This window comes from Lithobates pipiens, unplaced genomic scaffold (assembly GCF_037356315.1).
Source record: "Lithobates pipiens isolate NorthernLeopardFrog02 unplaced genomic scaffold, aLitPip1_a1.2 Scaffold_22, whole genome shotgun sequence".
Lineage (NCBI taxonomy): Eukaryota > Metazoa > Chordata > Amphibia > Anura > Ranidae > Lithobates > Lithobates pipiens.
Genome location: NW_027507784.1, coordinates 135713498 through 135729920, shown reverse-complemented (window position 1 = coordinate 135729920; position 16423 = coordinate 135713498). Strand labels below are relative to the sequence as shown.

Sequence of the window (16423 nt, the reverse complement as noted above, 5' to 3'; positions counted from 1 at the left end):
CAGTGGCAGAGCATTCGACTGCAGATCGAGAGGTCCTCGGTTCAAATCCGGGTGCCCCCTCAGCGTTTTGCCCGCAGTCGCGCCGAAAAAGGGAGAGCCGGCGAGTGTCTTTACCGATGCCGTCGAGCCGGTTTAGCACAAAAAAAAAAAAAAAAAATTCAAACACCGAGGACAAGGCAAGGGGGGTATAGCTCAGTGGCAGAGCATTCGACTGCAGATCGAGAGGTCCTCGGTTCAAATCCGGGTGCCCCCTCAGCGTTTTGCCCGCAGTCGCGCCGAAAAAGGGAGAGCCGGCGAGTGTCTTTACCGATGCCGTCGAGTCGGTTTAGCACAAAAAAAAAAAAATAAATTCAAACACCGAGCACAAGGCAAGGGGGGTATAGCTCAGTGGCAGAGCATTCGACTGCAGATCGAGAGGTCCTCGGTTCAAATCCGGGTGCCCCCTCAGCGTTTTGCCCGCAGTCGCGCCGAAAAAGGGAGAGCCGGCGAGTGTCTTTACCGATGCCGTCGAGCCGGTTTAGCACAAAAAAAAAAATATTTCAAACACCGAAGACAAGGCAAGGGGGGTATAGCTCAGTGGCAGAGCATTCGTCTGCAGATCGAGAGGTCCTCGGTTCAAATCCGGGTGCCCCCTCAGCGTTTTGCCCGCAGTCGCGCCGAAAAAGGGAGAGCCGGCGAGTGTCTTTACCGATGCCGTCGATCCGGTTTAGCACAAAAAAAAAAAATAATTCAAACACCGAGGACAAGGCAAGGGGGGTATAGCTCAGTGGCAGAGCATTCGACTGCAGATCGAGAGGTCCTCGGTTCAAATCCGGGTGCCCCCTCAGCGTTTTGCCCGCAGTCGCGCCGAAAAAGGGAGAGCCGCGAGTGTCTTTACCGATGCCGTCGATCCGGTTTAGCACAAAAAAAAAAAAAAAATTCAAACACCGAGGCCAAGGCAAGGGGGGTATAGCTCAGTGGCAGAGCATTCGACTGCAGATCGAGAGGTCCTCGGTTCAAATCCGGGTGCCCCCTCAGCGTTTTGCCCGCAGTCGCGCCGAAAAAGGGAGAGCCGGCGAGTGTCTTTACCGATGCCGTCGAGCCGGATAAGCACAAAAAAGAAAAAAAAAAATTCAAACACCGAGGACAAGGCAAGGGGGGTATAGCTCAGTGGCAGAGCATTCGACTGCAGATCGAGAGGTCCTCGGTTCAAATCCGGGTGCCCCCACAGCGTTTTGCCCGCAGTCGCGCCGAAAAAGGGAGAGCCGGCGAGTGTCTTTACCGATGCCGTCGAGCAGGTTTAGCACAGAAAAAAAAAAAAAATCCAAACACCGAGGACAAGGCAAGGGGGGTATAGCTCAGTGGCAGAGCATTCGACTGCAGATCGAGAGGTCCTCGGTTCAAATCCGGGTGCCCCTTCAGCGTTTTGCCCGCAGTCGCGCCGAAAAAGGGAGAGCCGGCGAGTGTCTTTACCGATGCCGTCGAGCCGGTTTAGCACAGAAAAAAAAAAAAAATTCAAACACCGAGGACAAGGCAAGGGGGGTATAGCTCAGTGGCAGAGCATTCGACTGCAGATCGAGAGGTCCTCGGTTCAAATCCGGGTGCCCCCTCAGCGTTTTGCCCGCAGTCGCGCCGAAAAAGGGAGAGTCGGCGAGTGTCTTTACCGATGCCGTCGAGCCGGTTTAGCACAAAAAAAAAAAAAAAATTCAAACACCGAGGACAAGGCAAGGGGGGTATAGCTCAGTGGCAGAGCATTCGACTGCAGATCGAGAGGTCCTCGGTTCAAATCCGGGTGCCCCCTCAGCGTTTTGCCCGCAGTCGCGCCGAAAAAGGGAGAGCCGGCGAGTGTCTTTACCGATGCCGTCGAGTCGGTTTAGCACAAAAAAAAAAAAAAAAAATCAAACACCGAGGACAAGGCAAGGGGGGTATAGCTCAGTGGCAGAGCATTCGACTGCAGATCGAGAGGTCCTCGGTTCAAATCCGGGTGCCCCCTCAGCGTTTTGCCCGCAGTCGCGCCGAAAAAGGGAGAGCCGGCGAGTGTCTTTACCGATGCCGTCGAGCCGGTTTAGCACAAAAAAAAAATATATTTCAAACACCGAAGACAAGGCAAGGGGGGTATAGCTCAGTGGCAGAGCATTCGACTGCAGATCGAGAGGTCCTCGGTTCAAATCCGGGTGCACCCTCAGCGTTTTGCCCGCAGTCGCGCCGAAAAAGGGAGAGCCGGCGAGTGTCTTTACCGATGCCGTCGATCCGGTTTAGCACAAAAAAAAAAAAAAAATTCAAACACCGAGGACAAGGCAAGGGGGGTATAGCTCAGTGGCAGAGCATTCGACTGCAGATCGAGAGGTCCTCGGTTCAAATCCGGGTGCCCCCTCAGCGTTTTGCCCGCAGTCGCGCCGAAAAAGGGAGAGCCGGCGAGTGTCTTTACCGATGCCGTCGATCCGGTTTAGCACAAAAAAAAAAAAAAAATTCAAACACCGAGGACAAGGCAAGGGGGGTATAGCTCAGTGGCAGAGCATTCGACTGCAGATCGAGAGGTCCTCGGTTCAAATCCGGGTGCCCCCTCAGCGTTTTGCCCGCAGTCGCGCCGAAAAAGGGAGAGCCGGCGAGTGTCTTTACCGATGCCGTCGATCCGGTTTAGCACAAAAAAAAAAAAAAATTCAAACACCGAGGCCAAGGCAAGGGGGGTATAGCTCAGTGGCAGAGCATTCGACTGCAGATCGAGAGGTCCTCGGTTCAAATCCGGGTGCCCCCTCAGCGTTTTGCCCGCAGTCGCCTTGAAAAAGGGAGAGCCGGCGAGTGTCTTTACCGATGCCGTCGAGCCGGATAAGCACAAAAAAGAAAAAAAAAAATTCAAACACCGAGGACAAGGTAAGGGGGGTATAGCTCAGTGGCAGAGCATTCGACTGCAGATCGAGAGGTCCTCGGTTCAAATCCAGGTGCCCCCACAGCGTTTTGCCCGCAGTCGCGCCGAAAAAGGGAGAGCCGGCGAGTGTCTTTACCGATGCCGTCGAGCAGGTTTAGCACAGAAAAAAAAAAAAAATCCAAACACCGAGGACAAGGCAAGGGGGGTATAGCTCAGTGGCAGAGCATTCGACTGCAGATCGAGAGGTCCTCGGTTCAAATCCGGGTGCCCGCAGTCGCGCCGAAAAAGGGAGAGCCGGCGAGTGTCTTTACCGATGCCGTCGAGCAGGTTTAGCACAGAAAAAAAAAAAAATCCAAACACCGAGGACAAGGCAAGGGGGGTATAGCTCAGTGGCAGAGCATTCGACTGCAGATCGAGAGGTCCTCGGTTCAAATCCGGGTGCCCCCTCAGCGTTTTGCCCGCAGTCGCGCCGAAAAAGGGAGAGCCGGCGAGTGTCTTTACCGATGCCGTCGAGTCGGTTTAGCACAAAAAAAAATAAAAAAAATTCAAACACCGAGGACAAGGCAAGGGGGGTATAGCTCAGTGGCAGAGCATTCGACTGCAGATCGAGAGGTCCTCGGTTCAAATCCGGGTGCCCCCTCAGCGTTTTGCCCGCAGTCGCGCCGAAAAAGGGAGAGCCGGCGAGTGTCTTTACCGATGCCGTCGAGCCGGTTTAGCACAAAAAAAAAAAATATTTCAAACACCGAAGACAAGGCAAGGGGGGTATAGCTCAGTGGCAGAGCATTCGACTGCAGATCGAGAGGTCCTCGGTTCAAATCCGGGTGCCCCCTCAGCGTTTTGCCCGCAGTCGCGCCGAAAAAGGGAGAGCCGGCGAGTGTCTTTACCGATGCCGTCGATCCGGTTTAGCACAAAAAAAAAAAAAAAAATTCAAACACCGAGGACAAGGCAAGGGGGGTATAGCTCAGTGGCAGAGCATTCGACTGCAGATCGAGAGGTTCTCGGTTCAAATCCGGGTGCCCCCTCAGCGTTTTGCCCGCAGTCGCGCCGAAAAAGGGAGAGCCGGCGAGTGTCTTTACCGATGCCGTCGAGCCGGTTTAGCACAAAAAAAAAAATATTCAAACACCAAGGCCAAGGCAAGGGGGGTATAGCTCAGTGGCAGAGCATTCGACTGCAGATCGAGAGGTCCTCGGTTCAAATCCGGGTGCCCCCTCAGCGTTTTGCCCGCAGTCGCGCCGAAAAAGGGAGAGCCGGCGAGTGTCTTTACCGATGCCGTCGAGCCGGATAAGCACAAAAAAGAAAAAAAAAAATTCAAACACCGAGGACAAGGCAAGGGGGGTATAGCTCAGTGGCAGAGCATTCGACTGCAGATCGAGAGGTCCTCGGTTCAAATCCGGGTGCCCCCACAGCGTTTTGCCCGCAGTCGCGCCGAAAAAGGGAGAGCCGGCGAGTGTCTTTACCGATGCCGTCGAGCCGGTTTAGCACAAAAAAAAAAAAAAAAAAAATCCAAACACCGAGGACAAGGCAAGGGGGGTATAGCTCAGTGGCAGAGCATTCGACTGCAGATCGAGAGGTCCTCGGTTCAAATCCGGGTGCCCCCTCAGCGTTTTGCCCGCAGTCGCGCCGAAAAAGGGAGAGCCGGCGAGTGTCTTTACCGATGCCGTCGAGCCGGTTTAGCACAAAAAAAAAATAAAAAAAAATTCAAACACCGAGGACAAGGCAAGGGGGGTATAGCTCAGTGGCAGAGCATTCGACTGCAGATCGAGAGGTCCTCGGTTCAAATCCGGGTGCCCCCTCAGCGTTTTGCCCGCAGTCGCGCCGAAAAAGGGAGAGCCGGCGAGTGTCTTTACCGATGCCGTCGATCCGGTTTAGCACAAAAAAAAAAAAAAAAAAATTCAAACACCGAGGACAAGGCAAGGGGGGTATAGCTCAGTGGCAGAGCATTCGACTGCAGATCGAGAGGTCCTCGGTTCAAATCCGGGTGCCCCCTCAGCGTTTTGCCCGCAGTCGCGCCGAAAAAGGGAGAGCCGGCGAGTGTCTTTACCGATGCCGTCGAGCCGGTTTAGCACAAAAAAAAAAAAAAAATTCAAACACCGAGGACAAGGCAAGGGGGGTATAGCTCAGTGGCAGAGCATTCGACTGCAGATCGCGAGGTCCTCGGTTCAAATCCGGGTGCCCCCTCAGCGTTTTGCCCGCAGTCGCGCCGAAAAAGGGAGAGCCGGCGAGTGTCTTTACCGATGCCGTCGAGTCGGTTTAGCACAAAAAAAAAAATAAAAAATTCAAACACCGAGGACAAGGCAAGGGGGGTATAGCTCAGTGGCAGAGCATTCGACTGCAGATCGAGAGGTCCTCGGTTCAAATCCGGGTGCCCCCTCAGCGTTTTGCCCGCAGTCGCGCCGAAAAAGGGAGAGCCGGCGAGTGTCTTTACCGATGCCGTCGAGCCGGTTTAGCACAAAAAAAAAAATATTTCAAACACCGAAGACAAGGCAAGGGGGGTATAGCTCAGTGGCAGAGCATTCGACTGCAGATCGAGAGGTCCTCGGTTCAAATCCGGGTGCCCCCTCAGCGTTTTGCCCGCAGTCGCGCCGAAAAAGGGAGAGCCGGCGAGTGTCTTTACCGATGCCGTCGAGCCGGTTTAGCACAAAAAAAAAAAAAATAAATTCAAACACCGAGGACAAGGCAAGGGGGGTATAGCTCAGTGGCAGAGCATTCGACTGCAGATCGAGAGGTCCTCGGTTCAAATCCGGGTGCCCCCTCAGCGTTTTGCCCGCAGTCGCGCCGAAAAAGGGAGAGCCGGCGAGTGTCTTTACCGATGCCGTCGAGCCGGTTTAGCACAAAAAAAAAAAAAAAAAAATTCAAACACCGAGGACAAGGCAAGGGGGGTATAGCTCAGTGGCAGAGCATTCGACTGCAGATCGAGAGGTCCTCGGTTCAAATCCGGGTGCCCCCTCAGCGTTTTGCCCGCAGTCGCGCCGAAAAAGGGAGAGCCGGCGAGTGTCTTTACCGATGCCGTCGAGCCGGTTTAGCACAAAAAAAAAAAAAAAAAAAAAAATATTCAAACACCGAGGACAAGGCAAGGGGGGTATAGCTCAGTGGCAGAGCATTCGACTGCAGATCGAGAGGTCCTCGGTTCAAATCCGGGTGCCCCCTCAGCGTTTTGCCCGCAGTCGCGCCGAAAAAGGGAGAGCCGGCGAGTGTCTTTACCGATGCCGTCGAGCCGGTTTAGCACAAAAAAAAATAAATAAATTCAAACACAGAGAACAAGGCAAGGGGGGTATAGCTCAGTGGCAGAGCATTCGACTGCAGATCGAGAGGTCCTCGGTTCAAATCCGGGTGCCCCCTCAGCGTTTTGCCCGCAGTCGCGCCGAAAAAGGGAGAGCCGGCGAGTGTCTTTACCGATGCCGTCGAGCCGGTTTAGCACAAAAAAAAAAAAAATTCAAACACCGAGGACAAGGCAAGGGGGGTATAGCTCAGTGGCAGAGCATTCGACTGCAGATCGAGAGGTCCTCGGTTCAAATCCGGGTGCCCCCTCAGCGTTTTGCCCGCAGTCGCGCCGAAAAAGGGAGAGCCGGCGAGTGTCTTTACCGATGCCGTCGAGCCGGTTTAGCACAAAAAAAAAAAAAAAAATTTCAAACACCGAGGACAAGGCAAGGGGGGTATAGCTCAGTGGCAGAGCATTCGACTGCAGATCGAGAGGTCCTCGGTTCAAATCCGGGTGCCCCCTCAGCGTTTTGGCCGCAGTCGCGCCGAAAAAGGGAGAGCCGGCGAGTGTCTTTACCGATGCCGTCGAGCCGGTTTAGCACAAAAAAAAAAAAAAAAAATTCAAACACCGAGGACAAGGCAAGGGGGGTATAGCTCAGTGGCAGAGCATTCGACTGCAGATCGAGAGGTCCTCGGTTCAAATCCGGGTGCCCCCTCAGCGTTTTGCCCGCAGTCGCGCCGAAAAAGGGAGAGCCGGCGAGTGTCTTTACCGATGCCGTCGAGCCGGTTTAGCACAAAAAAAATAAAAAATTCAATCACCGAGGACAAGGCAAGGGGGGTATAGCTCAGTGGCAGAGCATTCGACTGCAGATCGAGAGGTCCTCGGTTCAAATCCGGGTGCCCCCTCAGCGTTTTGCCCGCAGTCGCGCCGAAAAAGGGAGAGCCGGCGAGTGTCTTTACCGATGCCGTCGAGCCGGTTTAGCACAAAAAAAAATAAAAATTCAAACACCGAGGACAAGGCAAGGGTGGTATAGCTCAGTGGCAGAGCATTCGATTGCAGATCGAGAGGTCCTCGGGTTCAAATTCGGGTGCCCCATCAGCGTTTTGCCCGCAGTCGCGCCGAAAAAGGGAGAGCCGGCGAGTGTCTTTACCGATGCCGTCGAGCCGGTTTAGCACAAAAAAAATAAAAAAATAAAAAAAAAATTCAAACACCGAGGACAAGGCAAGGGGGGTATAGCTCAGTGGCAGAGCATTCGACTGCAGATCGAGAGGTCCTCGGTTCAAATCCGGGTGCCCCCTCAGCGTTTTGCCCGCAGTCGCGCCGAAAAAGGGAGAGCCGGCGAGTGTCTTTACCGATGCCGTCGAGCCGGTTTAGCACAAAAAAAAAAAAAAAAAAAAAAAAAAAATTCAAACACCGAGGACAAGGCAAGGGGGGTATAGCTCAGTGGCAGAGCATTCGACTGCAGATCGAGAGGTCCTCGGTTCAAATCCGGGTGCCCCCTCAGCGTTTTGCCCGCAGTCGCGCAGAAAAAGGGAGAGCCGGCGAGTGTCTTTACCGATGCCGTCGAACCGGCTTAGCACAAAAAAACAAAAAAAAAAAAAATTCAAACACCGAGGACAAGGCAAGGGGGGTATAGCTCAGTGGCAGAGCATTCGACTGCAGATCGAGAGGTCCTCGGTTCAAATCCGGGTGCCCCCTCAGCGTTTTGCCCGCAGTCGCGCCGAAAAAGGGAGAGCCGGCGAGTGTCTTTACCGATGCCGTCGAGCCGGTTTAGCACAAAAAAAAAAAAATTCAAACACCGAGGACAAGGCAAGGGGGGTATAGCTCAGTGGCAGAGCATTCGACTGCAGATCGAGAGGTCCTCGGTTCAAATCCGTGTGCCCCCTCAGCGTTTTGCCCGCAGTCGCGCCGAAAAAGGGAGAGCCGGCGAGTGTCTTTACCGATGCCGTCGAGCCGGTTTAGCACAAAAAAAAAAAATATTTCAAACACCGAAGACAAGGCAAGGGGGGTATAGCTCAGTGGCAGAGCATTCGACTGCAGATCGAGAGGTCCTCGGTTCAAATCCGGGTGCCCCCTCAGCGTTTTGCCCGCAGTCGCGCCGAAAAAGGGAGAGCCGGCGAGTGTCTTTACCGATGCCGTCGAGCCGGTTTAGCACAAAAAAAAAAAAAAAAAAAAAAAAAATTCAAACACCGAGGACAAGGCAAGGGGGGTATAGCTCAGTGGCAGAGCATTCGACTGCAGATCGAGAGGTCCTCGGTTCAAATCCGGGTGCCCCCTCAGCGTTTTGCCCGCAGTCGCGCCGAAAAAGGGAGAGCCGGCGAGTGTCTTTACCGATGCCGTCGAGCCGGTTTAGCACAAAAAAAAAAAAAAATTCAAACACCGAGGACAAGGCAAGGGGGGTATAGCTCAGTGGCAGAGCATTCGACTGCAGATCGAGAGGTCCTCGGTTCAAATCCGTGTGCCCCCTCAGCGTTTTGCCCGCAGTCGCGCCAAAAAAGGGAGAGCCGGCGAGTGTCTTTACCGATGCCGTCGAGCCGGTTTAGCACAAAAAAAAAAAAAAAAAAAAAATATTCAAACACCGAGGACAAGGCAAGGGGGGTATAGCTCAGTGGCAGAGCATTCGACTGCAGATCGAGAGGTCCTCGGTTCAAATCCGGGTGCCCCCTCAGCGTTTTGCCCGCAGTCGCGCCGAAAAAGGGAGAGCCGGCGAGTGTCTTTACCGATGCCGTCGAGCCGGATAAGCACAAAACAGAAAAAAAAAAATTCAAACACCGAGGACAAGGCAAGGGGGGTATAGCTCAGTGGCAGAGCATTCGACTGCAGATCGAGAGGTCCTCGGTTCAAATCCGGGTGCCCCCACAGCGTTTTGCCCGCAGTCGCGCCGAAAAAGGGAGAGCCGGCGAGTGTCTTTACCGATGCCGTCGAGCAGGTTTAGCACAGAAAAAAAAAAATCCAAACACCGAGGACAAGGCAAGGGGGGTATAGCGCAATGGCAGAGCATTCGACTGCAGATCGAGAGGTCCTCGGTTCAAATCCGGGTGCCCCCTCAGCGTTTTGCCCGCAGTCGCGCCGAAAAAGGGAGAGCCGGCGAGTGTCTTTACCGATGCCGTCGAGCCGGTTTAGCACAAAAAAAAAAAAAAATAAAAAAAAAAATTCAAACACCGAGGACAAGGCAAGGGGGGTATAGCTCAGTGGCAGAGCATTCGACTGCAGATCGAGAGGTCCTCGGTTCAAATCCGGGTGCCCCCTCAGCGTTTTGCCCGCAGTCGCGCCGAAAAAGGGAGAGCCGGCGAGTGTCTTTACCGATGCCGTCGAGCCGGTTTAGCACAAAAAAAAAAAAAAAAAAAATTCAAACACCGAGGACAAGGCAAGGGGGGTATAGCTCAGTGGCAGAGCATTCGACTGCAGATCGAGAGGTCCTCGGTTCAAATCCGGGTGCCCCCTCAGCGTTTTGCCCGCAGTCGCGCCGAAAAAGGGAGAGCCGGCGAGTGTCTTTACCGATGCCGTCGAACCGGTTTAGCACAAAAAAACAAAAAAAAAATAAAAAATTCAAACACCGAGGACAAGGCAAGGGGGGTATAGCTCAGTGGCAGAGCATTCGACTGCAGATCAAGAGGTCCTCGGTTCAAATCCGGGTGCCCCCTCAGCATTTTGCCCGCAGTCGCGCCGAAAAAGGGAGAGCCGGCGAGTGTCTTTACCGATGCCGTCGAGCCGGTTTAGCACAAAAAAAAATAAAAATTCAAACACCGAGGACAAGGCAAGGGGGGTATAGCTCAGTGGCAGAGCATTCGACTGCAGATCGAGAGGTCCTCGGTTCAAATCCGTGTGCCCCCTTAGCGTTTTGCCCGCAGTCGCGCCGAAAAAGGGAGAGCCGGCGAGTGTCTTTACCGATGCCGTCGAGCCGGTTTAGCACAAAAAAAAAAAAATTCAAACACCGAGGACAAGGCAAGGGGGGTATAGCTCAGTGGCAGAGCATTCGACTGCAGATCGAGAGGTCCTCGGTTCAAATCCGGGTGCCCCCTCAGCGTTTTGCCCGCAGTCGCGCCGAAAAAGGGAGAGCCGGCGAGTGTCTTTACCGATGCCGTCGAGCCGGTTTAGCACAAAAAAAAAAAAATTCAAACACCGAGGACAAGGCAAGGGGGGTATAGCTCAGTGGCAGAGCATTCGACTGCAGATCGAGAGGTCCTCGGTTCAAATCCGGGTGCCCCCTCAGCGTTTTGCCCGCAGTCACGCCGAAAAAAGGGAGAGCCGGCGAGTGTCTTTACCGATGCCGTCGAGCCGGTTTAGCACAAAAAAAAAAAATAAAAAAAATAAAAATTCAAACACCGAGGACAAGGCAAGGGGGGTATAGCTCAGTGGCAGAGCATTCGACTGCAGATCGAGAGGTCCTCGGTTCAAATCCGTGTGCCCCCTTAGCGTTTTGCCCGCAGTCGCGCCGAAAAAGGGAGAGCCGGCGAGTGTCTTTACCGATGCCGTCGAGCCGGTTTAGCACAAAAAAAAAAAAATTCAAACACCGAGGACAAGGCAAGGGGGGTATAGCTCAGTGGCAGAGCATTCGACTGCAGATCGAGAGGTCCTCGGTTCAAATCCGGGTGCCCCCTCAGCGTTTTGCCCGCAGTCGCGCCGAAAAAGGGAGAGCCGGCGAGTGTCTTTACCGATGCCGTCGAGCCGGTTTAGCACAAAAAAAAAAAAATTCAAACACCGAGGACAAGGCAAGGGGGGTATAGCTCAGTGGCAGAGCATTCGACTGCAGATCGAGAGGTCCTCGGTTCAAATCCGGGTGCCCCCTCAGCGTTTTGCCCGCAGTCACGCCGAAAAAAGGGAGAGCCGGCGAGTGTCTTTACCGATGCCGTCGAGCCGGTTTAGCACAAAAAAAAAAAATAAAAAAAAAAAAATTCAAACACCGAGGACAAGGCAAGGGGGGTATAGCTCAGTGGCAGAGCATTCGACTGCAGATCGAGAGGTCCTCGGTTCAAATCCGGGTGCCCCCTCAGCGTTTTGCCCGCAGTCGCGCCGAAAAAGGGAGAGCCGGCGAGTGTCTTTACCGATGCCGTCGAGCCGGTTTAGCACAAAAAAAAAAAATTCAAACACCGAGGACAAGGCAAGGGGGGTATAGCTCAGTGGCAGAGCATTCGACTGCAGATCGAGAGGTCCTCGGTTCAAATCTGGGTGCCCCCTCAGCGCTTTGCCCGCAGTCGCGCCGAAAAAGGGAGAGCCGGCGAGTGTCTTTACCGATGCCGTCGAGCCGGTTTAGCACAAAAAAAATAAAAAAATAAAAAAAAAATTCAAACACCGAGGACAAGGCAAGGGGGGTATAGCTCAGTGGCAGAGCATTCGACTGCAGATCGAGAGGTCCTCGGTTCAAATCCGGGTGCCCCCTCAGCGTTTTGCCCGCAGTCGCGCCGAAAAAGGGAGAGCCGGCGAGTGTCTTTACCGATGCCGTCGAGCCGGTTTAGCACAAAAAAAAAAAAAAAAAAATTCAAACACCGAGGACAAGGCAAGGGGGGTATAGCTCAGTGGCAGAGCATTCGACTGCAGATCGAGAGGTCCTCGGTTCAAATCCGGGTGCCCCCTCAGCGTCTTGCCCGCAGTCGCGCCGAAAAAGGAAGAGCCGGCGAGTGTCTTTACCGATGCCGTCGAGCCGGTTTAGCACAAAAAAAAAAAAAAAAAAAAATTCAAACACCGAGGACAAGGCAAGGGGGGTATAGCTCAGTGGCAGAGCATTCGACTGCAGATCGAGAGGTCCTCGGTTCAAATCCGGGTGCCCCCTCAGCGTTTTGCCCGCAGTCGCGCCGAAAAAGGGAGAGCCGGCGAGTGTCTTTACCGATGCCGTCGAGCCGGTTTAGCACAAAAAAAAAAAAAAAAATTTAAACACCGAGGACAAGGCAAGGGGGGTATAGCTCAGTGGCAGAGCATTCGACTGCAGATCGAGAGGTCCTCGGTTCAAATCCGGGTGCCCCCTCAGCGTTTTGCCCGCAGTCGCGCCGAAAAAGGGAGAGCCGGCGAGTGTCTTTACCGATGCCGTCGAGCCGGTTTAGCACAAAAAAAAAAAAAAACAATTCAAACACCGAGGACAAGGCAAGGGGGGTATAGCTCAGTGGCAGAGCATTCGACTGCAGATCAAGAGGTCCTCGGTTCAAATCCGGGTGCCCCCTCAGCGTTTTGCCCGCAGTCGCGCCGAAAAAGGGAGAGCCGGCGAGTGTCTTTACCGATGCCGTCGAGCCGGTTTAGCACAAAAAAAAAAAAAAAAAAAATTCAAACACCGAGGACAAGGCAAGGGGGGTATAGCTCAGTGGCAGAGCATTCGACTGCAGATCGAGAGGTCCTCGGTTCAAATCCGGGTGCCCCCTCAGCGTTTTGCCCGCAGTCGCGCCGAAAAAGGGAGAGCCGGCGAGTGTCTTTACCGATGCCGTCGAGCCGGTTTAGCACAAAAAAATAAAATAAAAAAAATTCAAACACCGAGGACAAGGCAAGGGGGGTATAGCTCAGTGGCAGAGCATTCGACTGCAGATCGAGAGGTCCTCGGTTCAAATCCGGGTGCCCCCTCAGCGTTTTGCCCGCAGTCGCGCCGAAAAAGGGAGAGCCGGCGAGTGTCTTTACCGATGCCGTCGAGCCGGTTTAGCACAAAAAAAAAAAAAAAAAAAATTCAAACACCGAGGACAAGGCAAGGGGGGTATAGCTCAGTGGCAGAGCATTCGACTGCAGATCGAGAGGTCCTCGGTTCAAATCCGGGTGCCCCATCAGCGTTTTGCCCGCAGTCGCGCCGAAAAAGGGAGAGCCGGCGAGTGTCTTTACCGATGCCGTCGAGCCGGTTTAGCACAAAAAAAAAAAAAAAAAAATTCAAACACCGAGGACAAGGCAAGGGGGGTATAGCTCAGTGGCAGAGCATTCGACTGCGGATCGAGAGGTCCTCGGTTCAAATCCGGGTGCCCCCTCAGCGTTTTGCCCGCAGTCGCGCCGAAAAAGGGAGAGCCGGCGAGTGTCTTTACCGATGCCGTCGAGCCGGTTTAGCACAAAAAAAAAAAAAAAAAAAAATTCAAACACCGAGGACAAGGCAAGGGGGGTATAGCTCAGTGGCAGAGCATTCGACTGCGGATCGAGAGGTCCTCGGTTCAAATCCGGGTGCCCCCTCAGCGTTTTGCCCGCAGTCGCGCCGAAAAAGGGAGAGCCGGCGAGTGTCTTTACCGATGCCGTCGAGCCGGTTTAGCACAAAAAAAAAAAAAAAAAAAAATTCAAACACCGAGGACAACGCAAGGGGGGTATAGCTCAGTGGCAGAGCATTCGACTGCGGATCGAGAGGTCCTCGGTTCAAATCCGGGTGCCCCCTCAGCGTTTTGCCCGCAGTCGCGCCGAAAAAGGGAGAGCCGGCGAGTGTCTTTACCGATGCCGTCGAGCCGGTTTAGCACAAAAAAAAAAATAAAATAAAAAATTCAAACACCGAGGACAAGGCAAGGGGGGTATAGCTCAGTGGCAGAGCATTCGACTGCGGATCGAGAGGTCCTCGGTTCAAATCCGGGTGCCCCCTCAGCGTTTTGCCCGCAGTCGCGCCGAAAAAGGGAGAGCCGGCGAGTGTCTTTACCGATGCCGTCGAGCCGGTTTAGCACAAAAAATAAAATAAAATAAAAAATTCAAACACCGAGGACAAGGCAAGGGGGGTATAGCTCAGTGGCAGAGCATTCGACTGCAGATCGAGAGGTCCTCGGTTCAAATCCGGGTGCCCCCTCAGCGTTTTGCCCGCAGTCGCGCCGAAAAAGGGAGAGCCGGCGAGTGTCTTTACCGATGCCGTCGAGCCGGTTTAGCACAAAAAAAAAAATAAAATAAAAAAATCAAACACCGAGGACAAGGCAAGGGGGGTATAGCTCAGTGGCAGAGCATTCGACTGCAGATCGAGAGGTCCTCGGTTCAAATCCGGGTGCCCCCTCAGCGTTTTGCCCGCAGTCGCGCCGAAAAAGGGAGAGCCGGCGAGTGTCTTTACCGATGCCGTCGAGCCGGTTTAGCACAAAAAAAAAAAAAAAAAAAAATTCAAACACCGAGGACAAGGCAAGGGGGGTATAGCTCAGTGGCAGAGCATTCGACTGCAGATCGAGAGGTCCTCGGTTCAAATCCGGGTGCCCCCTCAGCGTTTTGCCCGCAGTCGCGCCGAAAAAGGGAGAGCCGGCGAGTGTCTTTACCGATGCCGTCGAGCCGGTTTAGCACAAAAAAAAAAAAAATTCAAACACCGAGGACAAGGCAAGGGGGGTATAGCTCAGTGGCAGAGCATTCGATTGCAGATCGAGAGGTCCTCGGTTCAAATCCGGGTGCCCCCTCAGCGTTTTGCCCGCAGTCGCGCCGAAAAAGGGAGAGCCGGCGAGTGTCTTTACCGATGCCGTCGAGCCGGTTTAGCACAAAAAAAAAAAAAAAAAAAATTCAAACACCGAGGACAAGGCAAGGGGGGTATAGCTCAGTGGCAGAGCATTCGACTGCAGATCGAGAGGTCCTCGGTTCAAATCCGGGTGCCCCCTCAGCGTTTTGCCCGCAGTCGCGCCGAAAAAGGGAGAGCCGGCGAGTGTCTTTACCGATGCCGTCGAGCCGGTTTAGCACAAAAAAAAAAAATTCAAACACCGAAGACAAGGCAAGGGGGGTATAGCTCAGTGGCAGAGCATTCGACTGCAGATCGAGAGGTCCTCGGTTCAAATCCGGGTGCCCCCTCAGCATTTTGCCCGCAGTCGCGCCGAAAAAGGGAGAGCCGGCGAGTGTCTTTACCGATGCCGTCGAGCCGGTTTAGCACAAAAAAAAAAAAAAAAAAAATTCAAACACCGAGGACAAGGCAAGGGGGGTATAGCTCAGTGGCAGAGCATTCGACTGCAGATCGAGAGGTCCTCGGTTCAAATCCGGGTGCCCCCTCAGCGTTTTGCCCGCAGTCGCGCCGAAAAAGGGAGAGCCGGCGAGTGTCTTTACCGATGCCGTCGAGCCGGTTTAGCACAAAAAAAAAAAAAAAATTTAAACACCGAGGACAAGGCAAGGGGGGTATAGCTCAGTGGCAGAGCATTCGACTGCAGATCGAGAGGTCCTCGGTTCAAATCCGGGTGCCCCCTCAGCGTTTTGCCCGCAGTCGCGCCGAAAAAGGGAGAGCCGGCGAGTGTCTTTACCGATGCCGTCGAGCCGGTTTAGCACAAAAAAAAAAAAAAAAAAAAAAATTCAAACACCGAGGACAAGGCAAGGGCGGTATAGCTCAGTGGCAGAGCATTCGACTGCAGATCGCGAGGTCCTCGGTTCAAATCCGGGTGCCCCCTCAGCGTTTTGCCCGCAGTCGCGCCGAAAAAGGGAGAGCCGGCGAGTGTCTTTACCGATGCCGTCGAACCGGTTTAGCACAAAAAAACAAAAAAAAAATAAAAAATTCAAACACCGAGGACAAGGCAAGGGGGGTATAGCTCAGTGGCAGAGCATTCGACTGCAGATCGAGAGGTCCTCGGTTCAAATCCGGGTTCCCCCTCAGTGTTTTGCCCGCAGTCGCGCCGAAAAAGGGAGAGCCGGCGAGTGTCTTTACCGATGCCGTCGAGCCGGTTTAGCACAAAAAAAAAAAAAAAAAAAAAAAAAATTCAAACACCGAGGACAAGGCAAGGGGGGTATAGCTCAGTGGCAGAGCATTCGACTGCAGATCGAGAGGTCCTCGGTTCAAATCCGGGTGCCCCCTCAGCGTTTTGCCCGCAGTCGCGCCGAAAAAGGGAGAGCCGGCGAGTGTCTTTACCGATGCCGTCGAACCGGTTTAGCACAAAAAAACAAAAAAAAAATAAAAAATTCAAACACCGAGGACAAGGCAAGGGGGGTATAGCTCAGTGGCAGAGCATTCGACTGCAGATCGAGAGGTCCTCGGTTCAAATCCGGGTGCCCCCTCAGCGTTTTGCCCGCAGTCGCGCCGAAAAAGGGAGAGCCGGCGAGTGTCTTTACCGATGCCGTCGAGCCGGTTTAGCACAAAAAAAAATAAAAATTCAAACACCGAGGACAAGGCAAGGGGGGTATAGCTCAGTGGCAGAGCATTCGACTGCAGATCGAGAGGTCCTCGGTTCAAATCCGTGTGCCCCCTTAGCGTTTTGCCCGTAGTCGCGCCGAAAAAGGGAGAGCCGGCGAGTGTCTTTACCGATGCCGTCGAGCCGGTTTAGCACAAAAAAAAAAAAATTCAAACACCGAGGACAAGGCAAGGGGGGTATAGCTCAGTGGCAGAGCATTCGACTGCAGATCGAGAGGTCCTCGGTTCAAATCCGGGTGCCCCCTCAGCGTTTTGCCCGCAGTCGCGCCGAAAAAGGGAGAGCCGGCGAGTGTCTTTACCGATGCCGTCGAGCCGGTTTAGCACAAAAAAAAAAAAATTCAAACACCGAGGACAAGGCAAGGGGGGTATAGCT

At 53.6% G+C, this 16423-nt stretch overlaps 7 non-coding genes across 7 annotated transcripts; all 7 read left to right on the top strand.

The window, feature by feature from the left end:
* Nucleotides 1-1135: 1135 nt before the first annotated feature.
* TRNAC-GCA (transfer RNA cysteine (anticodon GCA)) lies at nt 1136-1207 on the top strand. Its single transcript has one exon. It is a non-coding gene; the product is annotated as a tRNA-Cys (tRNA).
* Nucleotides 1208-4176: 2969 nt separating this feature from the next.
* TRNAC-GCA (transfer RNA cysteine (anticodon GCA)) lies at nt 4177-4248 on the top strand. Its single transcript has one exon. It is a non-coding gene; the product is annotated as a tRNA-Cys (tRNA).
* Nucleotides 4249-8831: 4583 nt separating this feature from the next.
* TRNAC-GCA (transfer RNA cysteine (anticodon GCA)) lies at nt 8832-8903 on the top strand. The gene has a single exon. It is a non-coding gene; the product is annotated as a tRNA-Cys (tRNA).
* Nucleotides 8904-12907: 4004 nt separating this feature from the next.
* On the top strand, nt 12908-12979 carry TRNAR-GCG (transfer RNA arginine (anticodon GCG)). The gene has a single exon. It is a non-coding gene; the product is annotated as a tRNA-Arg (tRNA).
* A 124-nt stretch (nt 12980-13103) lies between these two features.
* TRNAR-GCG (transfer RNA arginine (anticodon GCG)) lies at nt 13104-13175 on the top strand. Its single transcript has one exon. It is a non-coding gene; the product is annotated as a tRNA-Arg (tRNA).
* Nucleotides 13176-13299: 124 nt separating this feature from the next.
* On the top strand, nt 13300-13371 carry TRNAR-GCG (transfer RNA arginine (anticodon GCG)). The gene has a single exon. It is a non-coding gene; the product is annotated as a tRNA-Arg (tRNA).
* Nucleotides 13372-13497: 126 nt separating this feature from the next.
* Nucleotides 13498-13569, top strand: TRNAR-GCG (transfer RNA arginine (anticodon GCG)). Its single transcript has one exon. It is a non-coding gene; the product is annotated as a tRNA-Arg (tRNA).
* Nucleotides 13570-16423: the final 2854 nt, after the last annotated feature.